At 50.6% G+C, this 23692-nt stretch overlaps 1 long non-coding RNA gene across 6 annotated transcripts; it reads right to left on the reverse strand.

The window, feature by feature from the left end:
* Nucleotides 1-7083: 7083 nt before the first annotated feature.
* On the reverse strand, nt 7084-23164 carry LOC107509586. 6 transcript variants are annotated; one of them, XR_001596569.2, is made up of 5 exons: nt 22929-23164; nt 20246-20326; nt 10931-15137; nt 10429-10630; nt 7084-9496 (listed from the first exon to the last, which is right to left on the reverse strand). It is a non-coding gene; the product is annotated as an uncharacterized LOC107509586 (long non-coding RNA). The 6 variants fall into 6 exon arrangements; XR_004952117.1 differs by having other exon boundaries at nt 17386-20326; XR_001596567.2 differs by lacking the exon at nt 22929-23164 and having other exon boundaries at nt 20246-20905.
* Nucleotides 23165-23692: the final 528 nt, after the last annotated feature.

Below are 23692 nucleotides of genomic sequence, written 5' to 3' on the forward strand. Positions count from 1 at the left end.
TGCACAAGTGATTCCAACTGAGCACTCTGGGCTCAGAGCCTTCTAGAAACTAAAGATGAAGCACCAAACCAGAGGACACTGCCTGCTGCCTACAAGGCCCCCAAGGCCTTCCCACGTATCTCCAAGGCACCTTCAATCTTGGAGCTGGACACCACGTGTCTCCAAGGCACCTTCAATCCTGGAGCTGGACACCAATCTCACAAGAGAGGCGGGAGGCCACGGGGCAGCCAGCCTTCTGAGGGCTTTGTGTGGACTGAGAAAAAGGAAAATAGAGAAGAGAAACTGAAGCAGAGCCAAATGCAGTGAAGGAGAAAAAGACAAGAGAAAGGGGAAGGACTCTGAGGTCAGACAGTCATGTGAATGGCATTTAGGGAACAAAGCCCCTTCCCCTGTGCCCCCAGCTCCCCTTTCATCGATCACCCCCTGGGCTTGGTATGAAGCAGTCTCTCGTCAGGGCCCAAGACACGAAGAGAGTTGCTGCCCATAGAGGCCCAGTACAGAAAGTCCACAACCAGACGATTGCCAGTTCTGAGTCTGTGAGTTCTATACCTCCTCTCCCCAGGCAGATCTAGCAAAGAGCCTTCCCTGCACGATGCGCTTAGATCGCCCACCTCCTCTGCTTACCAGAGTCAGGGGCTCCTGTCAGACATTTAAGCTAAGTCACTTGTCCATTCCTCCACCACGGGAAAGGCTATCCAGCCCCCAAAACACTTGGCATCACATCGGGGTGATCCAGGAGATCTCTATGACCTTGAGCAAGCTCCTGCCTCCCAGGGCCTCAGTGCCTGAGCTTGTCTGCCTTCGTGTGACGGCATATGTGAGAAGGCATGCCTCAGTAGCCAGGGGGTCAAGAGCTTGGACTCCAGAGGCAGAGGCCTGGGCTCAGGTGCTGGCTCTGCCACTTACTAGCTGTGTAAGCTCTACGCCTGCGTCCTCACCTGTAAGGTGGGAGTTCACTGATGGCAGAAAAGGAGAAAACAACACAAGTCCAAATCAACATGGGACTGATCTCTAGAATACAGAAGGACCACCCTTTGCAAATCCAACATGATAACCCCATAGAAAACTGAACACAGGATATGAGCAGGCAACTAACAGAGCTGCAAGAATACACTCCAACTGAATACCCAGTCGATGTGTCGGGGAGGTTTCTTTCTATGAGGGAAGAAGATGCAAGTGAAGAATGGGACAAAAGGGATGGTGGTTCCCAACCCGAGGGCAGTTTTGCTCCCCTTCCCAGCTACCACCAGGGGACATTTGGCAATGTCTGAAGACTTCTCTGGCTGGGGGAGCCAGTGGGGGTGCTATTGGCATTTAACAAGCAGAAGCCAGAAATGCCGCAAAACATCCTACAATGCACAGGACAGCCCCCTACGACGAAGTATCTGGCTCAAAATGTCAATAGTACTGCAGGTGAAAAACCCTGGACTAGATAGATGGATAAGTAGATGAAGAGGCCTTGCTAGGACAATGACAAACAATGTGCCATGAGGTGCTGAAATGTGGAATTCATTAAAATAAATCAAATAACATGGCGATAAGAATTGTTCCTAAATGTTTGGCACACAACAAAGTGTGTGTTCAGTTAATGCTTGCTGCTCGATTGTTACTCTTTCTTGAGGGGTCTGAACTCCTTGGTCCTTCTCTGCTTCAGCAGAAAAGCTGTGGGCCTCAAGCCAGAGGGACTCCTGTGTCGCCCAGAGGTGGGTGAGCAGTCGCAGTGGGCAGCCCAGCTCTCATCCCTGTGCCCCGGCAGTGGGATGGAGGGAAGCAGTGATCATAGAGGGGCAAAGAAGGAAAAAGGGAAAGATGCTTGAGGAACAAAGAGGAAGAGAAAGGCGACGCTGCAAGTTTCAATGTTTCACAACATGACAAAAATACCCAGAAAGCCAGTGTGGGGGTTGGGGCCCAAGGAGAAGTTCAAATTAAGCAATGGCTGTGGTTCTCTTCTCAAATTTATGGAAAATTCTCTTTTCATGCCCTCTGGTTCTGTGAAGCCAGACCCTTCAGCACCTTTACAGTGGCCTAGAAAGGAACACGCCTCACAGTCATGATGCCTCGTACCATCTCCTCCCCTTCAATTTCTCCTCCTGGTTCTCCCACTCACCCTAACAAGATACCTTCTAGGAGTCTTAAAGCTGCCTCTGAGTTTTCCAGCAGCCCAAGCAAAACGAGAATTGGGGTCAGCTTCATGGATCACATTGCCCATAATCAGAAGCCCGCCAATTCCTCTGAGGGCGCAGAGCTTTGCCGGGAACTGGAGCCTAAAATATATTCAGCTCATAGGTCTTACAGAGAGCACGTGTTGAGACAGTGAGCACTGGTGACGGCAGGATCCCAAAGCAAAAGGACTCCTGCAGCCATTTTCCATAAAGCCCCGCCATAAGGAAGGGACATAATAAAGATCTTGTGATGGCTAAATAATGTGGTCCAAGGGCAGCTCAACCTCATGAGAGCCTGACTCGGTTCAGGGATAAGTCTCATCTGGAAGAATGGCTGGAATGCATGGCCTTTAAATAACCCCCATGAACTTTATTTCTCTCAACTGAGCTTTTGATAAAACTTGGGCAGCGGGAGGCAGTTGGAGGTTGTAACCGCTGACAAGGGTCTGGCAGGCAGCACTCTGGTGTGGGGTGGGGCCGTGGGTCCCTGGCACCTGCAGAGACGTCATTCATGGATTCAGCTATTCACAGACTCCCCTACAGGCCCAGAACATGCAGGACTTTCTCATTTTGCTGTGGCTGAAGTGGAACTAGACTCAGAGGCTGGCGACATAAAAGCCAGCGCTCGGAGCTGGTGGGGATGCTGGCCATCACTGAGAGTCCCACCTCGCTTTGGGTTATTATTAATGATAAATATAAATGATAAATAACTCATTTATTGTGAGTCTAGGTTTCATTCCACTACCTCAATTAATCTTCACAGCCAAGATCTTAAGTAGATACTATGATTGTTCTTATTGGACAGATGACTAAACGAGGCCCAGGGGCTTTGCCAATGTAATACAGCTACTGAGGGCAGAAGCTATGATGCCTACTCAAATCTGTCCGATTCCAAAGTTCACACACTTTTAACCGCTTTACCATGATAGCCCACCACATAGAATGAGAGATAAAATCTGTGGGAAAAGTGAAAAGGCAGTTAATTTGCGGCATGAGAGCACAGGAAACACATGACTCTCAGAATGTGATCTGGGAGAAAGCCGGAAGCCTGCAGCAACGTTTTGAATTTAAGACCATGGGGCTTCTCAAAGCCCTCTTCAGCATCCAGAGCCTGCTGGGTCGTAAACATCAGTCGTACCCAAGTTTCTGTAAAAATAGGGGGTGTTGCCGGGGAAGAGCCCAGCTTAAACAAAGGCTGCAGAGCAGTGGATAAAGGACACCCCACCGCCAAGCTCAAGACACCCCTCAGAAGCTGCTGGGGATCCCTCTGCATGTCAATGAGGGAGCAATGCAGAGCCCCACAATCCTCTCTTGAGGACAGGGCCAAGCGGGTCTGGGCCAGGGATCCCTGCTGCGCACAGCCATATGTGCATCCTGCCGTTTCCTGGGAAACCAGCAGGTGGGCACATCCAGGACACAACAGAACCTGTGAAGTTGTCTTGCCAGCAGGTATCCCTGTAGCTCATGACACCAAAGCCCCCTCTCCTATGACTGGATACACTGACCTTCTTTAGAAAGTCTCTTTAGAGTGCGGACAGGAGTGTCTAGACCGCAGGAAAGCTTTTCACATCAGTGAGCAATATGCTGACAAGCAGAGCCTCAGCTCAGTCCCGTGAAATCTGATGACTCAGGAGGACGTGTGTTCAGATGTGTTTACCAGGCACTGGCGTTGCGCCCTCCCTGTGCCAGGTGTGAGGGCGAGGAGAGGAGTCCGGCCCAGTTCTTGCCCTCACGGGGTTTATAGTCTAGGAAAAGGCACAGAGGTGAAAACACCTCAGTGCGTCTTCAGAAGTTTCTTCTAGAAAACAGAGAAAAGAAGAATGTAGGGGAAGGAAAGACATATCTACAAAACAGATCCAGACTCTAACCACTTCTCCCCTCACCCCTTCTCACTGTTACCACCATCATCTCTGGCTCAGATTATTGCAATAGTGTCCTGAACACAGCTGGCCTGCTCCTACCATAGGACCTTTGCACCTGCTGTTCCCTTTGCCCTTCCACAAATAATCCTCATGATTCCGCATCTTCATGTCTCTGCTCAAATACCCCTTCTCAATGAGGCTTTCCCTTCATTGAGGCCATTCAATCAACATTCGCAACTATGTCCCTCTCTCTGACAGTCCACAAGTGTCTCAGTAGGTGATATACAGGAGAGCTGTGCTCACTAGCGCCTCACAGCCTGCTCCCTTAAGGAACTCAGACCAGTTTCCCATTGGCCCTGTGCAGAGTATTTCCATGGCCCCTGAGGGTGCACCCAGAGGTGGCCCTCCCTGCCAACCAGCAGCCAGTGTACTGGGATCGAGCCCAGCTCCTCCAGCTTTCTGACCAGGGCTGGTCCTCTCCCATGCTGGAGGAATTCCAGCAGAATCTTGGCCACCTTCCCTCTTCTCCCCACACACCACCCTCTTGACCGAGTTGTAGCTCTGACCTGTTGCAGCAGGGCTAGGTCGCTGGTCACCAAACTCATTTTCTCCTCTTCCTGGGTACCCATTGGAACTACATTTCCAGCCCCTTTGCCATCAAGGATGGCTAATGGAGCATGAGCAGAAGTAATGTGTCCCCCTTTTGGGCTGAGAACATCAAGAAGCAGATGTACCTCATCCATCTCTCTTTATCATTCTTCCATGACCCCATGGTCTAGGAGATGGAAGAGCTGCGAGATGGAGGGAGCCTGGGTGCCTGAATTTCCGCTGCAAGGAAGGTTGTCTGCCCCTCAGAGCACCCATCTTGGACTTTGCGTGAGTAAAAAATTGTTGACTGCTATATGAACGTGGTATTTAACTTCCTACCCCTCTAAGGACACTGGGCCTGTCCTCACTCCAACACTCCTATATCCCCTCCTGTAACTGCATTTCCCATGCCAGCTTCCAGGTTAAGACAACTCAGTGGCTTCCTATTGCTCCTGTGACAGAGCCTGGCCATGGTCTGCGCAGCTGCAGAGATCGCCCTCTTCTTGTCCCCCATCCCTCTTTCCTTGCCTCTCCACTCCAGTCAGGGAAGCCTTCCTCCAGTCCCCTGAACACCCACTACCTCCCGCCTTGGTAGAAGCATCTTTCGCACATGCTGCTTCTTCTTCACTGGTTTACTCCTGGCCACCCTTCACGTCTCAGGTCTGGCATCACTTCCTCGGAAACTTTTCTCTGACCTCCTTGATCAGGTGATAATCCCCCTAGAGCACTCATCATTGTTATTATTTTATGTCTATGAGTAATCATTGCATGAAGGTGCATCCCCCTTACATGACTTTAAGCTCCACAGGGACAGGGACTATGACCATTTTGCTCACCATTGACACCCAAAGCCTAGCAGTGTCTGACACATAGCAGAACTTCAATATTGGCTGAATGATTGAATCAGTGAAAGCTAGAATTGAAATCCGAGGCTGTGTGACTCCTCACACACCAATTGTTGTGAGGAATTGTATTGTCAGCTCAGGCTGCCATAACAAAATGTCATACTCCGGGTGGCTTAAACAAAAGAAATTTATTTTCTCACAGTTCCAGAGGCTAGAAGCCCAAGATCAACATGCCCACCAATTTGGTTGCTGGTGAGACCTATCTCCTCTCCTTGCAGGTGCACCTTCTTGGCCTTTTCTCTGTGCACATGAGGATAGAAATCTGGTATTTCTTCTTCTTATAAAGACACCAGTACTATCAGATTAAGACCCCACCTTTATGGCTTTTTTAACCATAATTACCTCCTTAAAGGCCTTATCTCAAGTACTGTCACAGGGGTTAGGGCTCCAACGTACGAATTTGGGGGGACACAGTTCAGTTTATAACATTCTGCCCTCTAGCCCCTCATCCTTCTCACATGCAAAATACATTCACCTCACCCCAACAGTCCCCAAAGTCTTAACTTGTTCCAGCATCAATTCCAAATCCAAAGTCTCGCTAAGTGTCATCTAAACTAGAGTACAGGTAAGACTTGAGATACGATTCATGCTGAAGCAAAATTCATCTTTGGCTGTGGACCTGTGAAAGCACACAAGTTCTGTGCTTCCAGACACAATGGTGGGACAGGCATAGGATAGACATCTCATGAAAGAGAGAAACTGGAAAGAAGAAAAGGGAAACAGGTCCCAAGCCAGTCCAAAATTAGCAAGGCAAATTCTTTTTGATCTTAGAGCTCCAGATTAATCTTCTTTAGCTCACTGTCCTGCCCACTGGGGCAGCAGCAACACCAGCCCTAGGCAGTGGCCCTGCCCTCTCAGCTCTGCTGGGCGACCTTGCACCTGAGGCTCCAGGTGGTGGCATCCTGGCCCTCTGAAACCAGGAGGAAACGGCTGTGTCCCCTGGGCCTACAGTGGGAGTGGCACACAGATGGCCCATGGGGATCTCTGAATCACCTTGAGGGTTATTTTTTTTTTCACTTCAGGGTCATTTTTTTGCCTTTTCTTGAAGGATAACCATGTTTGAAGCTAGATAGCTCTATTGTCCTATCCTGTAGATCCCAGAAATCCGACAGCCTGCCTTTGTTCCGTTTTCTCTGCCCCCTTTCATCCCAGCTGGCAGTAATCCTGTCTCTATGCCTGGCTTCAGCAGAGAAGGCTGATTAAATTTGTAGGTAATCTCTTTATGGAATGATCGTCCTGCCACACCCTTGCTGTTTTATCCAGAACATGCTTTCTCATTTTTTGCAATGTGGATAGGCTGAGAATTTTCCACATCTTCAAGTTCTGGTTCATTTTTACTTAATAATTCCTTCAATTGATCTTTTCTTTCTCACATTTTACTGTAAGCGATGAGAGGCCAGGCCACACTCCAACACTTTGTTTAGAAAGCTCCCCTGCCGAATATCCAAAGTTGTCACATAGAAGTTCTACCTTCCACAAAACACTAGAACCCAATTGAATCGAATTCTGTCCTGCTTTATGACAAGAATTTCCCTTCCTCCAGCTTCCAATAACATGTTCCTCCTTTCTGTCTGAGTGCTCACCAGAAGCACCTCCACTATTTATCTTCTACTGATATCCTATCATGACGACAAACGTGTTCTCTATAGCTCTCCTCTTTTTTTCTAAGTCTTTACTAGAATCGTCTTCCAGACTCATACTCTACCAATAATCTCTCCAAAGCAATGTAGAATTTTCCTAGCATGAACCTAAAAACTCTTCTAGCCTCTCCCCATTTCCCACTTCCAGCACTACTTCCACAGTTTAGCACCTCAATCTCGTACTAAATATGTATTATTCAGGGTTCTCCAAAGAAACATAACTAACAGGCTATATCTATATATCTCTGTCTATAGAAAAAAAATTAATATAAGGAATTGGCTTATGCAATTATGGAGGCTGGAAAATTCAAAACCTGCAGAGCCCATGTCCCAGTTAGAGTCTGAAGGCTGGGCGGCTGCTGTAAAAGCAGGAAAAGCTGAGGTCCCGTTTGAAAGCCATCAGGCAGGAGAATTCTCTCTTACTCAGGGGAGAGTCAGCCTTTTTTCCATTCAGGCCTTCAGCTGTTCGGATGAGGCCTACCTACATTATGGAAGGCAATCTACTTGGTCTACCAATTTTAATGTTAATTTTATTTAAGTACACCTTCACAGAGACACCAGACTAATGGTTGAGCAACTATCTGGGCACTCCATGTGGCCTGGTCAAGTTGACACATAAAATTAACCATCACAGGAATCATATTGGAAAATAGAGGTGATCAAGCTTTAATGAGTATGTAGGGGCGGCATAAGGAATTAACATCAGAGCTGGATTGTTCCGTATACATTTATTACACACCTGCTACGAGTGTCTCAGTTGTCCATTGCTCTGTAACAACCCCAAAACTGAGTAACTTAAAATAGCAATAATTTATTCTTTCTTATGATTTTGTGGGTAGGGAATTCGGACAAGGCTCAGCTAGGTGGTAGTTCTGCTCCAGGTGGCATCAGCACTTGTCATTCATTCACCTGGGCTAGGCCGGAATCCAAGGAGGCCTAAAATATCTGGTGCCTCAGCTTTTCCATGTGGCCTCTCTCTCTCCAGGTGCTGTCTTATCGTTCACGAGTGTATCCATGCTTCTTCACAGCTTGGTGGCTTGGCTTCGCCAGGAATGTTCCAAGAGGACAAACCCCAAAAGGAGAATCAAGTGCTTGTCAGATCTACGCTTTCTTCATGCTCCTAATGGCACATTGTCCAAAGCAAGTCACATGTCCAAGCCCACATGTAGAGGAAAGACCCTCCAAGGGCATGAACATTAGAATGTGTAGTTCCTTGGGAGCCCCCAGTGTAATAGTCCACCAACAAATGAGAGGATGCCAGTCCTGACTCTTGCCTTCAAGGATCTCACAGCATAGTATTTCCAAATATACTATAGTCCAGCATAGTATTTCCAAATATACTATGGGTCACAGCCTTTCAACATCATTCCTGTGATGAGCAAGTCCCAATGTAAGTTCCTAACTCTTCAGATATAGCATTCATTTTGTAAAGATGGATTATCATCTAATAGATGTATTCACATGTTTATCAATTTTTATACACATATTTTTCAAAATAAAATTTAAAGGAAAAATATTGCCAATTTTGGATATTTGGGAGAAAAATCTTCATTACATTTCATGGCATGCTAATGTTACTCAGAAGACAATTTTGGAAATGCTGGCCTGATGACTCAGAATAGAAATTTAAAGCTTGATGGAAAAGACCTTTGGCTTCTAGAACTATGAGACGTGGGTAGCCCCCTCTAGATTGGAGACGCTTGTTCGAGGGTGCTAGACGGCTGGGTTTTCTGTGGGACTGTTTTGTCTCCATGGCCAGGAGCGATGGGAGGTCAGAAAGCATCATTCCTATACCACTCAAGTAGGGGCTAGGACAACACGTGTTCAGTCACCCAACATATCATATTGTGTCACCCTGCACCCTCTGTGCACCTAGAGGGTGTCACGTGTTACGCACAGTAAACAACACCCGTTCCACCCCACTTCATAATGACTGAAACATCGGGTGGCAGCTCTTCAGAGCTCGAAGTTCCATCTCAAAGCCCAGTATCCCCAGAGGCCACTAGAAGAGTCCAATACATTAGTTTGGAAGGAGGCCAAGGAATCTGCATTCTCAGCCTCTGCCATGGGTCACGGGTGCTAGTCCCTCCTCAGATTTAGGGTTTCCATGTGGTTGTTGCTGAAAAACTTCCATGGGGTGGGGGCAGGGGAGGAACACCAACCTTGAAATGTGGCCCTAGCTGATGTCTACTGCAGGCAGGACACAGGTGGCTAGCAGCCGGAGATTCAAGTTGCATCACATCCCAAATGGACTTTTTATTATACAAAATTCTCTTACAACTTCTGAGATAACTTGTCTCTACAGGTTTCCTTCACAGAACAATCCCCAGGGACTAAATCTGTTTTGAGTTATATTTTGAAAAAAAGAGGAAATTAGATCCTCGTTCTGGGTGGGAGGAGGGGTAAGGGGAGGGGAAAGAAAGTTCAGAAAGGAGGCAAAAAGCACAGCTTTGTAGAAACTTCCTCATACTTTCTTCTCCCCTGAATTTTGTCCTGAGCATGACCATCTCACTAAGACAAAACCCAGCTCTCGCTTGGACGCCCTCCCTCCTTCCCTGCCACCCTGCCCCTCACTCCGAAGCTGCCCACCACTCCTCTCAGAACCAGGGGCCAGTGAAATAAGTCAGCTAGAGAAAGACAAATACTGTCTGATTTCACTCATATGTAGAATCTTAAAAAAAAAAAAATAGAACGCCTAGAAACAGAGAGCAGATTGGTGATTACCAAAGGTGCGGGGTGGAGGTGAGAAAAATGAGTGTAGTTGGTCAAAAGTACAAACTTCCAGTTATAAGATTAAAAATTCTAGGGATGTAATGCACAGCAATAGTGACTATAGTTAACAACACCGTACCGTATATTTGAAAGTTGTTAAGAGAGTAGATCTCAAAAGTTCTCATCCCAAGATAAAAAATTGTAAATATGTGAGGCGATGAATGTTAACTAAACTTATTGTGGGATCATTTCACAATATATACATATATCACAGCATTCTTTATACATTAAATGTTATACTTTACACAGTGTTATTATATCCTAATAAACCTGGAGAAAACATATGTCAATTATATCCTAATAAACCCGGAGAAAATTTTAAAAATAAGAGGCATCGATCCACAGCAAACTCCAGATTAATTCCAGTGTCAACTATTTGGAATGCAGATATCCAGGATTAGCTCAACCTAGAGTTGATGTCCTATAAGAGGGCATTATTATTTATGAAGTGCAAAAGGTTCTCATTATAATGTCCTAATTCCTGTGACACTATTCTTACCAAGTTGCTATGCTTATGTACTTTCACATTTGCATCTGTGTTGAGTTCATCCCCTTCTTTAAAGAAAAAGAAGGAAAAAAAAAAAAAAGAACCAGCGCTCCATCCCACCGGGTTTTCGGCTCTGCCAGAGGCTCTCTCCTGAGGGATTTCTCTCCAAAACATCCCAGGCTCTGCTGCCAGTGTCTGGCCACACATTCCACACCTGTGGAGAAGGACATCAGAGGGCAAGATTAACCCGAGGGCTATGGTGGCGGCTTAGGCAGTGTGGGTGGGAGCATACTTGGGCTCTTCCCAGGGGTCTGTGGGCAAGCATGGACCGCCTACGCCCTGATGCAGAGAAAACCTTACATGCTCAGGACGGGGCAAAGTTCCACTTCGCACACACCCAGCACCCCCACCCTCACCCAGAGTACACACTCTATGTCATACTCACACCCAAAACGAGCACAAATCATGCACATTTGCTGAAGACGGTGGAGACACATACTCGGCCATCACATACCTGGGTTGTCATCCTGAATCCCACATATCCAAGGCAGTTCAGGGGCTAAAATTTCTCCCAACTATGCCTCCTCAAGCTGCTAAAACAAAACAAAACAAAACAAAACAAAACAAAACAACAACAACAACAACCGAAAAACAAAAAACCACCTGGAGACCTCCCAAAGACCTCTGTTTTTCACAGCAGGCTGCAGCAATCAATGGGCTAAAACCTGGGTTCTCCAAAGACATTACCCCAAATGGCTATGATGATGATAAGAACAATGACGACCCCAATTGCCAGCATTTGCTGAGCGCCTGCTGCACTCCGGGGACTATGTAGTGCTTTACATGCATTACCTCCTTCAACTCTCATGACAACCTGTAAGGGAGGAACGATTACCATAATAGATGAGGAAACCGAGGCTCAGAGGAGTTAAATGAATGTCTTGGTAGATATTCCAGCACCTGGCTCCAAGGCTATCTAACTCTAAAACACACCCTTACCCTCAAGGCCACAATGGAAGACCCTCAGATGTCCCAGCTCAGTTTCCACGCACTGTGAACACACACACACACACACACGCACACACACACACACGCATGCACACGCCCCACCCTGCAGGAGGACCTTTTGGGCAACATTTCCACTGTGGATAGCGCTGAAGGGGCGCTGACCAGCAGAGAGATTTCAAGCTAGTTCTGCCTCCCACGATTCCTCCTCAGAGACCAACCCTATTCCCGAACAGGTCTGGGCCCTGGGTGAGACAGGTCCGTGACCTTTGGGGAGAGGCTTACTCAGGGTTGCCTTGCTAACCAGAGGCCCGGGGACCCACCAGGTTAAGGGGGCTGGGAGGATTGGCGCCTCCCTACCCTCCTTGTGGACCCCTAACCCAGAGGATGGGAGCCAGGCCTATCACAATGAAAGAGCCCTTCATAAGAGAGAGAGTAGCCCCCGCTCCACTGCCAAGAGCTCTGGTCACCTAAGCCCATGCAAGGAGGGTTCGGGAAAGGACCCCGAATTGTCCCTAGAGAGGTCTGTGTCAGGGTGACACAGCTTCTGGGACATTCTTAACGCCAACCAAAGTGGGGACACCCTTCGCAGCCTCCACCTCATCATTGGGGCCTGGCTAACAGCTGTCCCCAGCTTGAGGCTCTTTCCGCTGCTCCCCCAGGCAGTCCCCAGGGGACGTGGAGGCAGCTTTGATGAAGCCTCTCAAAGCATTCTTGTACCTACAGTTGTTTCCTGGGAGGGCAGTTGGAGCCACAGTTGTCCCTCACATCTGTTGAAGGGCCCGGAGGTTGGTACTCCACCCTCAGCCCTACAGGAGGGCTCCTGGCCCTCGGCAGGGGGAAAAATGACTGTGCATATCCGGGAGGCACAGTTTAAAACCTTTGACCGTTAGGACTGGAAGAGGCCACTCACCCCCATTTTACAGATGACTAAACTGAGGCCAAGATACTCCCTGCTCGCAAAGAGTTCCTCATGCAGAGCCACTTCACCAAGGACTCTCCACATAGTCACTGGCTCCTGTCAGCCTCCACTTACACGAGATATGACCAGCCCAAGAAAAGAGGGTGGAGGCACGTGGGAGTGTGAAGGCCACGTGGAGGGGAAGCTGGTGTCTGCTTTAAGATGCCTGATCCATCCCCTTCTCCTGCATGAGTCACAGCCTCCTTCTTGGCCTCTATGTTAATACCCAGTTTGTGGAATTATTTAAATCAGGGTTTCTGAACACTAGTGACATTTGGGACTGGATATTTCTTTGTTGTGGGAGCTGTTCCGTACATTTTAGGATGGGTCGCAGCATCCCTGGAGTCTACCCACTAGATGCCAGGAGCACCATCTTCTAGTGTGACAACCAGGATTATCTCCAGATATTACCAAATGTCCCCTGGGGGCAAAACTGTGCCCCGTTGAGAACCACTGGTATAAATGGGCTTAAAGGAGCATGTGTGGACTGTTCCATGTCTTACCAGGGATGCACAGAAGGAGGTGACATAGATATTCCCTCCTGATATGTGGAGCTTCTATGGGGCAGATAGGATAATAAATGAACCCAGAACAAAGCAGTGTGTTTCAGAAGATCCAGCCAAAGATTGAATAAATCATCGCGGCTAGGATCCATCCAGGAAGGCTTCCCGGAGGAAGAGGAATGTGCTCTGGGCCTCATGTAGGCAGTCTGAGAAGAATGCAGTTTGAGGAAAAAGTCTCAAACACAGTGAGCAAAGCCCAAGGTGGGGGATGAGTGGAGACTTTCCAGGGAAGGGGCAGGAGGGTGGCCACAGAGGCTTGGATTTTAGTCTCAGGGATATTATGGCTGCCTTCTTCCAAAGAGGGTCCTGGAGCCCAGAGTGGGGAAGATGTTGGGGATGAATGGGGAGGAGGAGGGTGGGGAGGACAGTGTCTTGTGGGAGCCCCTGGGGGGCCGGTTAGGGGCTGGCTTCTCCTTGAATCCTCAGCACCCAACAGAGAATGAAGGAAATGCTGCCATGATGAAGCTGCTGGTGATGTGGAGAAAAGTTCTGATGAGCAGGAAGGCAGGCCCGTGTGCTGGAGGGCGGTCACCGGTGAGGGTGCTGGTGAGGGAGCCCAGCCTAGGCAGAGAGGGACCCTCTCGCCCCTCGCCCTAATTTCTCAGGGTCTGGCCTCACTTAATGTCTTACCACACAGTCCTTGTAGGGTGGAGGTGTGGGGTGGAAGGGAGCCTAACTGAGTGGTAGCGTCTGGGCTTGGAAAAGACCACCCAGTTTCCTGTCTAGCTGCAGACCTTGCTCTCTGAAAAAATTTCAGCGAGTTCATTGAAAGAGCATGGTGAACTCTTTGGCCTCCAAAGCTTCCCTCTCAGACAGCACTGGCTCCCCACACCCAATCTGAGATTCCTGAGCCATGAGCGCATGCTAACCCTCAGACTGGGCTCCCTGAAGTTGGGGGAACACCTTCCCAGTGGTCATCCTAAGGAAATGCAAAGCGTGGGGCTGGAGCTGCCCACAGGGAGCTTCTAGGCTAACTCGCCAGCAGGGTGCGCTGTGGACTCAGGCACAGGCAGTTGGAAGGGAGGAGACGAAACTGACTATGAGGCCTGCCTGGCCTCCTGTTGTGTCCCCAACCCAGCCAGGCTTACCTGCCTTATACACAGCAGGGTCTCCCCCTCCTCATTACTTCCCTGCCTAAGCCCTCTGGGTGAGGAAGGAAGAGAAGGAATCATGCCCATTTTGCAGATGAGAGACTAAGTCCTACAGATGCAACAAGGGACAGCAGCAGGGCAGAATGAAGAGAGATTTGGCTGCGAAACCAGAAGACCCGGGTTTACCGGCCTGCCATTTCATCATCTCACTCCCTTGTGGTCGGGGGCAAACTCTGAAGCCTTGTTGAGCAAGCCGCTGCTTTGCAGGAGGAGAGAGGGGAGTGTGGCAGCCCAGGCTGAGAACGGTTCTGACACTGGGCATCACTGCAACTCCGTGTGGTCATCACTGGGTCCTGGAAGAAAGGGAGGAGGCAGCCCAAGGCTTCTTCTAGGTGGAGAGAGCGTGAAGCCAGAAAGGGGACCAATAAGGGGTCTGAGCAAGGGTAGAGGGGACAAAGGGCCTCTGCTGAAGAACATCGGAGAGTGGAGGAGAGGGCCAAAGTGCCAGCACCCTGAGTTATCTACACTTTCTCCCAGGTCCTAGTTATTACTAGCAGCAGTAAAAACTGGGTGCCATTCGCTGCACTCTCATGGTGAGCCAGGCTTTGTGTCAAGCACTTGATTTGCTCAATCATCCATCCTGGGAAGCAGCAAACCCATTTGGTAGATGAGGAAAGGAAAGCTCAGAGAGATAAAGTAACTTGTCTGAGTTCATCAGAGGGAAAGGGTCAAAACTGGATGCCACCCAGGTCTGCCTGGTGCTCACCCACCACGCTCCTGGAAGGCTCAGGGTCCAGGTGGAGAAAGGACGAAGGTCCCGTCTGTGGCAGAGGTCGGTACTGAGTCTATAGCTGGAGAGGCGCCCCAAGCATGGGCTGGGCAGAGCAGAGCGAGGCACGCAGGAAGGAGCGACCCCCGTGTATATTCAGTCTGGGGGGTCTCCTGGAAGAGGAGCAAGATGCTCTCTAGGTCGACGAGGAGGAGAAGGGCTCTCCCAACAGTCTGAGCAAGACAGTTCCAGGCCAGGCATTTCCAGCATGCACATGGTGTGTCTGTGTCCTTCGGTGCTGGACACGAGGCCAGAGAAGCAGGCAGGAGCCACTAGAAGGGAAGGGTGCCACCGCATCAGCAGAGAGCCCACTGGCAGCCGTGTGGAGGTCTGACCGGTTCCACTGGTCATTCTTAAGGGAAGAGATGGGGATCTAAACTATTACAAAAACTAGGGGATAGGGATGGAGGGAAGGGGGAAGAAGAGATGAAGCCTCAAAATACCGAAGTGTTAGAATCCACTAGACGAGAAACCTAATCAGATGTGGTGGACAGAAGGCAGTGGTCAAGAGTGACTCAGCCTCTGGCTTGGGTGATAGGGAGTGTTACCATGAGCTAGGATCTAGCACCCAAGTGGAGGAAGAGGCTAGTGAGAGAAAGATAACAAGTTCAGGCTGGGATAAATGAGTTTGTGGTGTGTGTGAGCTATGTAAGTGGAGGTGAGCTTTGGGCTCAGGGTTAAAGGGACGTAAGGGCTCACACTATAACCAGAGTCAGGTTACACTCTCCACACTGAAGAAAGCAGTCAAGGTTGACTTGCATTTGAGCTTAGTCTGCAGCCAAGGAGGAAAGTACTACAGCAGAATACGCACTAGATTAAACTAAGGGTCCCATGTTCTCAAACTTGAAAAAGGATCCAGAGGTCTAAAGAGACCACGAGCTGAGCTCAGCAATGATGCCCATCATTCTCAAGGTGTGCACCTGTGCATCTCCCTGGGCGCATTAATAAGAGCTCAATAGGGCTTAAAGAGAAGTTAAAAGATACAAGAGCAGATGTAGTCAACTAATATAAATTGCTCAAAACACTGAGCTGCAGCCTCTTCTCTGAAACCCTCCCTAACTCGCCTTTCCCTCCCCAGCCGGACCCCAGCCCCTGGCTGGCCAACGAACACTGCAAAGCACTTTCATATTTTTATCTCGTTGGCTCCTCAATGGTTTCCCTCATCTGCTACGTGACCCGGTGAGACCGCGGTGTGTGGGGCTAAACCCAGGCTCGCTCCCCTAGGCCTCTCTGCGGGCGCCCCCACCCTTACTTGCTACAGCACTCTACGGTGTTCCAGGATGCCGAGGTGGCAGCGGTGTTTGGGTGCAGAGCGGCGAGCAGAGCCCTGCTGGCTTTCTTGTGGGGAGAATGGTGAATAAAAACTAGCCCCGACCCAGGTGTGCTATCTGCTCTCAGGATCTGCGCGTCAGCTGCTGGGGAAACAGGAGTGACCTCAGTGGTGGGTTTTGTTTTTTGTTTTGTTTTGTTTTTTTTCTTTTTCCTTCTAAGAACAATTCATTTTGGTCAAATGACTAGAGTAAAAGTGACTCGGTATTGAGAAATCCCTCCCCTCTCCCCTCTCTGCCCCCGCCCTGCCCCGTCCTGGCCCTGGGCAGTAACCTTTGAGAGCTGTCTCCTGGGGCCACAGAGGATGCCGTTTGGGCAGTTCAGAGGACTGGCTCTTCTCTCTGCCCAGCCCCACCCACTTCCCCTCACTACCTCCAAGCTTGGGCAGTGTCCCATCTCAGACCGAGGTCCAGCCCCCAGGCCTGAGCTGAGCCTCTTCCCGCAGCCTCTCAATCTCATCCGCTTTGCCGTCCACCGAAAATGGTGGGAAGGGGGCAGAGTAGGAGATTGTGGGGGGAGGACCTGAACGCCTCCCTTCTCATCCGTGTCTCTAATCACCACTGTCACTGCTCTGCTGACCCCGTGGCATCTTCCATGTGCCACTGGCCACAAGTCAGCATTGAGAGGGGTGACAAGGCGAAGGGAGGAGAGAGGGAATGCTGGGTTATAAAGGAGAAGGACTGACTGCCTTAGGCTCACAGGAGGCTGCCCAAGGAAACGGGGGCAAAAGAAGGAGTGGGGGGACCTTTGAGGGAGCTGGGACTTGGGTCTGAGTGGCTGGATAGAGAGACAGGCGGAAGGCCAACAGGGCAACATAGTCTGAGCCCATCACAGAGGCTCAGAGGCAGCTAGGCCTGCATGAGACAGAACTTAGGAGCGAGAGCCTGAGCCAACAGACGGCTGGACCTAGGGACTGCACCCCAAGGATACAGCTGGACACAGCCAACAGATGGCTGGAATTAGGGACTGCACCCCAAGGATACAGCTGGACACACTAAAGGACGAGCAGCTTGACCCACATCCGAAGAAAGAGTTAGGGGAGTAAGTATGGACCAGGGTGGAAAAGTCTCTCAGAAACTGACTCCAGACAGCATGTCCTAGGAGGTAAACTGAGGCCTCCGAGCAGCAAAGCAAAACACTTGGCCAAGAGCCTTGAGGCTAAAAGCCAAATTACTGAGGGTCCCAGTTTACCTGCCCCGGTAGCTTCTGGCAAGAGATCTCCACCGCCTCTTTTCCAGGATATGCCAGGCTGCAGGCAGCAGTGCCGAGAACCGGAGGCGGTGGTGATGTCAACCAAGGAATCAAGTGAGCAGGGACACTGATAACATCGCCCGGCAAGGCTCACTGTGGGCAAGGTGACTCATCGAAGACGAACCCCACGATCGCAGGGTGGTGGTTGTTCTGCCCAGCCTGTGGGGCTGAGGAGGAGGAGGAGGGGGCCGGGCCAGGTTCCTCACGAGTCGTCTGCTCGGTAGAGAGGTCTCAGAACACAGTGTCCTCCGCCTTCGGAGCTCGCTGCGGCTCAGGAAACAGCCCTCCCTCCCACTGCTGTGATTATCTTTGTCCACAGCATTCGGTGTGTGTCTGTGGGGTATGTCGGGGTGATTTCCCCATCCGCGTCCCACTGGCTGCTCCAGGTACTGGAGATCGCTAACAGCAGAAGAGTTGTTGCCCCCCGATCAGACAACTGTCTGTGGAGACAAGCCACCAGATGGCAAACTGCTAACCGTGACCATGCGGTGTCCTCGCGGAGGGTACAGTGTGTTCCTCCTGCTGCAGGCATCTGCAGAGCCGCATTCACTCATCGCGCCCTCACTCCCTCGGGCAGGCCCTGCTGAGGAGGCCAGGACTGCCGTGTTCTTCCGCATCCCCGGGGGCTCCATGTGCTGTTGCTCAAGTTGATAACTGTACAGCTGGAGGGGGCGCCACATTTTACAGCCCGTGTCAGACTGCGTGGCTGTGTGCATGGTGGCCCTGCCGCTTCCTAGTCTAAATTACTTCTCTTCCCCTCCTCCACCCAGAAGCATCTGTTAAGCTTGCCCTTAATAAGTTTGTCTTTACACCAAACGTTCTCCCATGAGCATAAGTTTCTTCTTTTACTACCTGACTCCTTTCCTTCCTTCCTTCCTTCATTTATTCATTCATTCCACACAAAAAAATTGTTGCATTTATGGTAGGTACTATTCTAGGCAAGGGACCAAGGTAGACCCTCCGCTGAGTTCATGGAGCTCACATTCTAGTTGGGGAGGGGACAATAAATAAATAATTTGATTCGTAAAATTGCAAGTGACATTAAGTGCCATGAAGAAAAATAAAGCCAAGCCAGGAAGGTGGAGGGTAACAGGGCCCTATTCAGCTAGGACTGTCCAGAAAGTCTTCTCTCTGAGGAAGTGGCCTGATTGCAGACCTGGAGGCAGCAAAGAAAGTTCCTTCAGGGCAGAGCCCCCCCTACCAGGGTTTCAATGCCAAAAGAAAGTTCTCTACACCTGCCTGGTTCTGCCAGGAGCCTGTGACATGGCCTGAGGCACTCCCTTCCCAGCGCTGGGCATCCAATTCATTTCCTTCTCGACAAACAAGAGGCCTAGTCACACTGGCTCCCTGAAAGCTCTTCCAGCAAGAACCCACTCACTTAGGCATGAGGAACTTCTTAACAGAAGCCTGGGTTGGAAGGCCAGCCTCCTATAAGCTGTGTGACCTCAGGCAGGTTACTTAGCCTCTCTGAGCTGGTTTCCTTATCTGTAAAATGCCTACTCCTCAGGGTATTGTGAAGGATTAAATGAGCTTGTGGCTATGAAACCACCAGGTAGATAGGAGGTGCTTAATAGATATCATCAAGGGCCACACCTGGGAGAGGTAAGGAGATGGGGGTACAGTAAAGAGGTGCTATTAACTAGTTGCCTTTCATAAAAAGCGCCTGGAGAGGGCAATGCTGACCTGAAGACACAAAGCTCTGCTAGCTGCCCAGACCTGGGGTGAATAGACAGGAAAGACCCCAGGCTAGGACCTCTACAGTTCCAGGGCCCGAGAGAAGGGTTGGCTGTACAAAGGTCAGGCGCTCTCCACTGACGTAAGCAGGTGAGGGTGGGGTAGGGCCTGCCCTGTGGGTCCTTGAACTGTCACACCACGGCCCAGCTTTCAACTTCCTCTGGGGCCCAGGGTGTGCTCAGTGTGTCCTCTCTTCCTTCCTCCTTCGCTCAGGCTGTTTTTGGTAAAGCACCATCCACTCTCAAGTTTCAGTCACTGTGCTCATTCATTCTCAACTCAGAGCCCAGCTGAGTGGGGTGTAAAGTTCACTCCTGCCCACCCTGGTTAGCAAGTCTTTCCTGTGGTCTGCTGTGAGTCTGGGCTCCTAAGTCCTGCTGGGAGCCCCAGAACAGCAAATGGGACCCACGAGCTGGGGGTGCAGACAATAGCAATAGTTAGCTCTGATTGGCTGCTATGGCCATGCATTCATGGATGCATGACCTCACGTGGTGTGAATCCCATGATGTGAGAGTTTTGATCATCTTTCATTCCTGAGGAAACTGAGGCTCCAGGAAGTAGGAGCTGTGGGAGCTCAGGCAGCAGCGTTGGCAGGCATTCTTCCTATAGGAGATGGCCTGAAAGGAGCCTTGCAAGACAGAGGAGACTTGGAGAGGCAGGGAGAAGAGGGAGGGTGTAGGTGGCCGAGGCTGGGAGCGGGGACTTAGTCGCAGATGCCTATAGGCCAAGGTGTGATTCCCCTGTCCTGCCACCACCTGCCGCCTCAGAGTCCGCCAGGAGGCCTGGCATTCTGAGTCTCCAGCAAGCTCCCAGGTGGCCTGGAAGCAGCCGGCTCAGTCTGGGAGGTCAGAGCTGGGCTGCAAGCCCTGATCAAGGCCATTTCTCAGTCCTCCCCTGGCTCCGAGGCAGAAAACAATAATAGTGACATTTACTGACTAGTTTTTATTATTGAGTACAGCTAACATCTATTGACAATTTTCCCGTATAGCAGGTGCGGCGCTAAGCACTTTGCATATATGAACCTACTTAATTCCCAGACCACTGGGGCACAGAGAGTTAGGTGACTTACCTAAGGTCATGCAGAACAGACATTCGACCCAGGATGCCTGGTTTCGGAGGCCACACTTGCCACTCTGCAAAGTGGGTATTCCTGGAACAGGGAAGGTGCTGGCCTGGGGTTTGTGCAGACCTAGCAGGGGCAGAGGAGCACCACCCTACCTAGGGCTGAATGCCAGACCCCTCCCATAGGGACATGGTTTTGAGAAATCGAGGTGGCAACACGAAATGAGGCTGGGTGGCCACGCACCAGGGGTGAAGCACGAAAGGTGGAAGCTCAGGTGTGGAGAAGAAAGCCCACAGCCACTTCCTTTCCCTTCTCGCTCTGCCCACAGCGGGGCCTGGTGCAGACGGGTGCAAGCTCCCGTGCCTGTGGCCTAAAAGTAGCCAGCCCGGTGTCCACTCATCTGTGTGCACATATGTGTGCGCACATGTGGAAGGAGCGAAGGGGCCTCTGTGTGTGCTTGTTTGCACAGGAGACTGTCCCCCACCCACTCCCCTTGTTTCTGTAGCCGCAGAGAACAGGATGCCCTGACACTAATCTGCACCTTTGGGGCCTGGAAACCACAGCCACGTCAGCGGCATGTGCTCAGGGCCTGGGAGGTGGGGCCGCGGAGGCAGGGTGTGCAGGTGTGCGCCAGCACGCATACCAGGGCCCGCGTGGGGGTGCAGTTTCCTTCCCCCCCACCACCACCACTGACACCATGCCAGGGAAGAGGGCAAGTGGGATGAAGGGAGCCAGACCTCCCCCAGGGCAGCAGGGTGCAGAGTCCGGACCCTCTGACCAGGGAATCAGCCATTCCTCCCACGGAGTCTCTCTTCTCTCTGCAACAGTCCCAATCGACAACCAAAACAAATGCCTGCACAGCATCTAAATGGCTCCACACAGTTCCAGGCACTAGGGAAATAGCAGTGAACAAAACAAAGAGCCCTGCCCTCCCAGGGCCAGCATTCTTACTGGGGAGACGCACAGACGGAATAAGTAAAGTCAGCCCGTAGTGTGTAAGAAGGTGATGGGTACTATGGGAAAACAGCCAACAGAGGAGGGCTGGGCGGTGAAAGGTGTTAGGGGTGTGTGTGTGTGTGTGTGTGTGTGTGTGTGTGTGTGTGTGTGTACGAGTCACGCTATGTATTGAATTTGGTGACCCTGGTAGGCCCCATTGAGGTGACATTCAATAAATGTTTGGAGAGAGAGGAGACAAGCAGGGTCTGAAGGAGAACATTCCAGACAGGAAACAGCTAGAACAAAGGCCCCGAGGCAGGGGCATGCCTGGCCAGGACTGAGGGAAAGGCAGGCTTGCCTGAGGGATGGACTGAAGTGGCTCCACACCGCCTGACATCTGCTCACCTTGCTAAAAGCAAGTGCCTGATTTCCGACAAATTAAGAAAAAGGACTCGCCAGTACCCATAGGAGAGGCCAAAGGACTCTCAGAGGAACCAATGTCATGTTAAGAAGGGGACAGAGAGTGAAAAAGAGCTTAGAGCTGAGGGAGCCTACGACTAGTCTGGGGCCTGAGCTCAGGGAGGAGGTCCTAAGCCTGGGGACCCTTAGGGGGCAGGGAGGGGAAGAAGCAAAGTTTGGAGGCAGGCTGCCCTAAGGCCCACAGGCCTCTCTAAGTCAAGGCAAGTCTCTGGGGTCCCAGGACCCCAACAAGCTGGCTCCCAGGAGCTCACTGAGAGAGTGTAGTGTGGAAGCCCATCTTGCTGCCTGGCGGGTCAGCGCGGCCACCCACAGGTTGGAAGGGAGTTTGGAGGTGCCACCAACTCTGCCCCACCTGCCTCTGCCTGCTAGAGGCCACCAGACTCTTCTGAGGTCTATGTCCCTCCCCCTATTAAAGCTACTCATGGGCAGGAGGAAGGAGGAGCCAGTTGACTTCAGGAGATTTAGCTGATGGTTGACTAGAGGGCAGGGGTGTGCCTGCAGGGAGCTAGCGTTCTAGGACATAGATCCCCTCTAAACCAACCAGGCCACCATCAAAGGATGGGGGCTAGCCCAGTGTGTTTCTGACAGACCCACAGTGGGAGGTCAGGAACTAGAAAAGGGAGGAGGGGGGCTTGACCGGTGCCTTTTAGGGTGAGAGCAAATCTGAATGGGTAGGAAGAAAAGAGGACAACTTTGTGCACTCACATTTGTGCACGATGCACACGCATCACATACATCCTCATAGACATGGCTTGTTTCTCCTGGGCACCAGATAGACATAGACGCCTTGGAAATGGTCCCAGGAGAAAATGGAAATGTGTCTGCAAAACATAAAGAGGATGGGAGGTGGTAGTAGGGACAGATGAAGATGGGGTGACAAATAAGGAGACCCTGAGAAAGACCCGTCATAGACACACCCACATGCAGACCACACACGCCTGTTACTAGTCAGCCTCAGCCAGACCCCGTTGCCCTCCTGCCTACTGAGGGACACTACTTAGCAATCGCATTGCATTGTGCACATCACTCAGCCTTTGTAAGGTTGCATTTTCTCTCTATAAAGGAGAATTTCCTGCCAACTTGATTTACTGTGAGGTGACAGGTAAATCCTGCTCTACCTCCAAAAAGCTGTTCAGAATCCAGCCACTTCCTCCACCTGCACCATGAACAAACACTCTGGCCAGGCCACCATTCCGCTGGCATCCTTGCCCCATCTCCTGCTCCCTGCTCCAGTCCATGGCCCACCCTGAAGCCACTGCCCCCTCCTCCAAACCTGCAGTATGTGTTCATCTTATCCACAGTAAAAGGCAAAGTCCTGACCACGGCCCATGGGGCTTTGCCCTCGCCAGCTTCCTTCTCTCCCTTCTCCATCTCAACTCCAGCCATCTGGGCTTCTCACCATCTGTAAACACCCCAGACAACCCTTCTCAGAGTGCCGGCCTTTTCCTCTGCCTGGCATATCCTCATGGCTTTGCCTTCAGGATCTACTCAAAGTACATCCGCGGTGAAGTCTTCCTGGCCACACTGGTAACTCTGCAGCCCCGCCTGGGCACTCTCTATTCCCCCTCCCCCGCTTTCCCCTTCTTTTCATGTCATCACAAACATACTGCATCTTTATTTACCTCATCTTTTTGTCTGCCTCTTTTATGAAAATGTAAACTCCATGCAAATAAGGGACATTTGTCTATTTTATTCTCTACTATGATTCCCAGCTCCTAGAGTGGTACCTGGGTCATAGGACTCAACAAATGTTGAATGAATTAAAAATGAATGAAATGAAATAGCAACTAGGTAAGCATTTATAGAGCAAGACTAAAGAAGGGAAGGGACCAACTCTGAGTGAGCCATCGCCATGCTCCAGGAATTGCAACTATAATATTCCTTCATTCTCAAACAACCATGGTAGGTAAGTAGAATTAGTTCTACTTTTTCAGATGAGAAGCCTGAGGATCAGACAAGTCATGACCAATGGTTGCTGTATATTATCCTCAAAGACAGCCACCAACAATTCCTCCCATCTCTGTATGGAAGGCTGCT

Source organism: Rousettus aegyptiacus, unplaced genomic scaffold (assembly GCF_014176215.1).
Source record: "Rousettus aegyptiacus isolate mRouAeg1 unplaced genomic scaffold, mRouAeg1.p scaffold_m13_p_7, whole genome shotgun sequence".
Classification (NCBI taxonomy): Eukaryota; Metazoa; Chordata; class Mammalia; order Chiroptera; family Pteropodidae; genus Rousettus; species Rousettus aegyptiacus.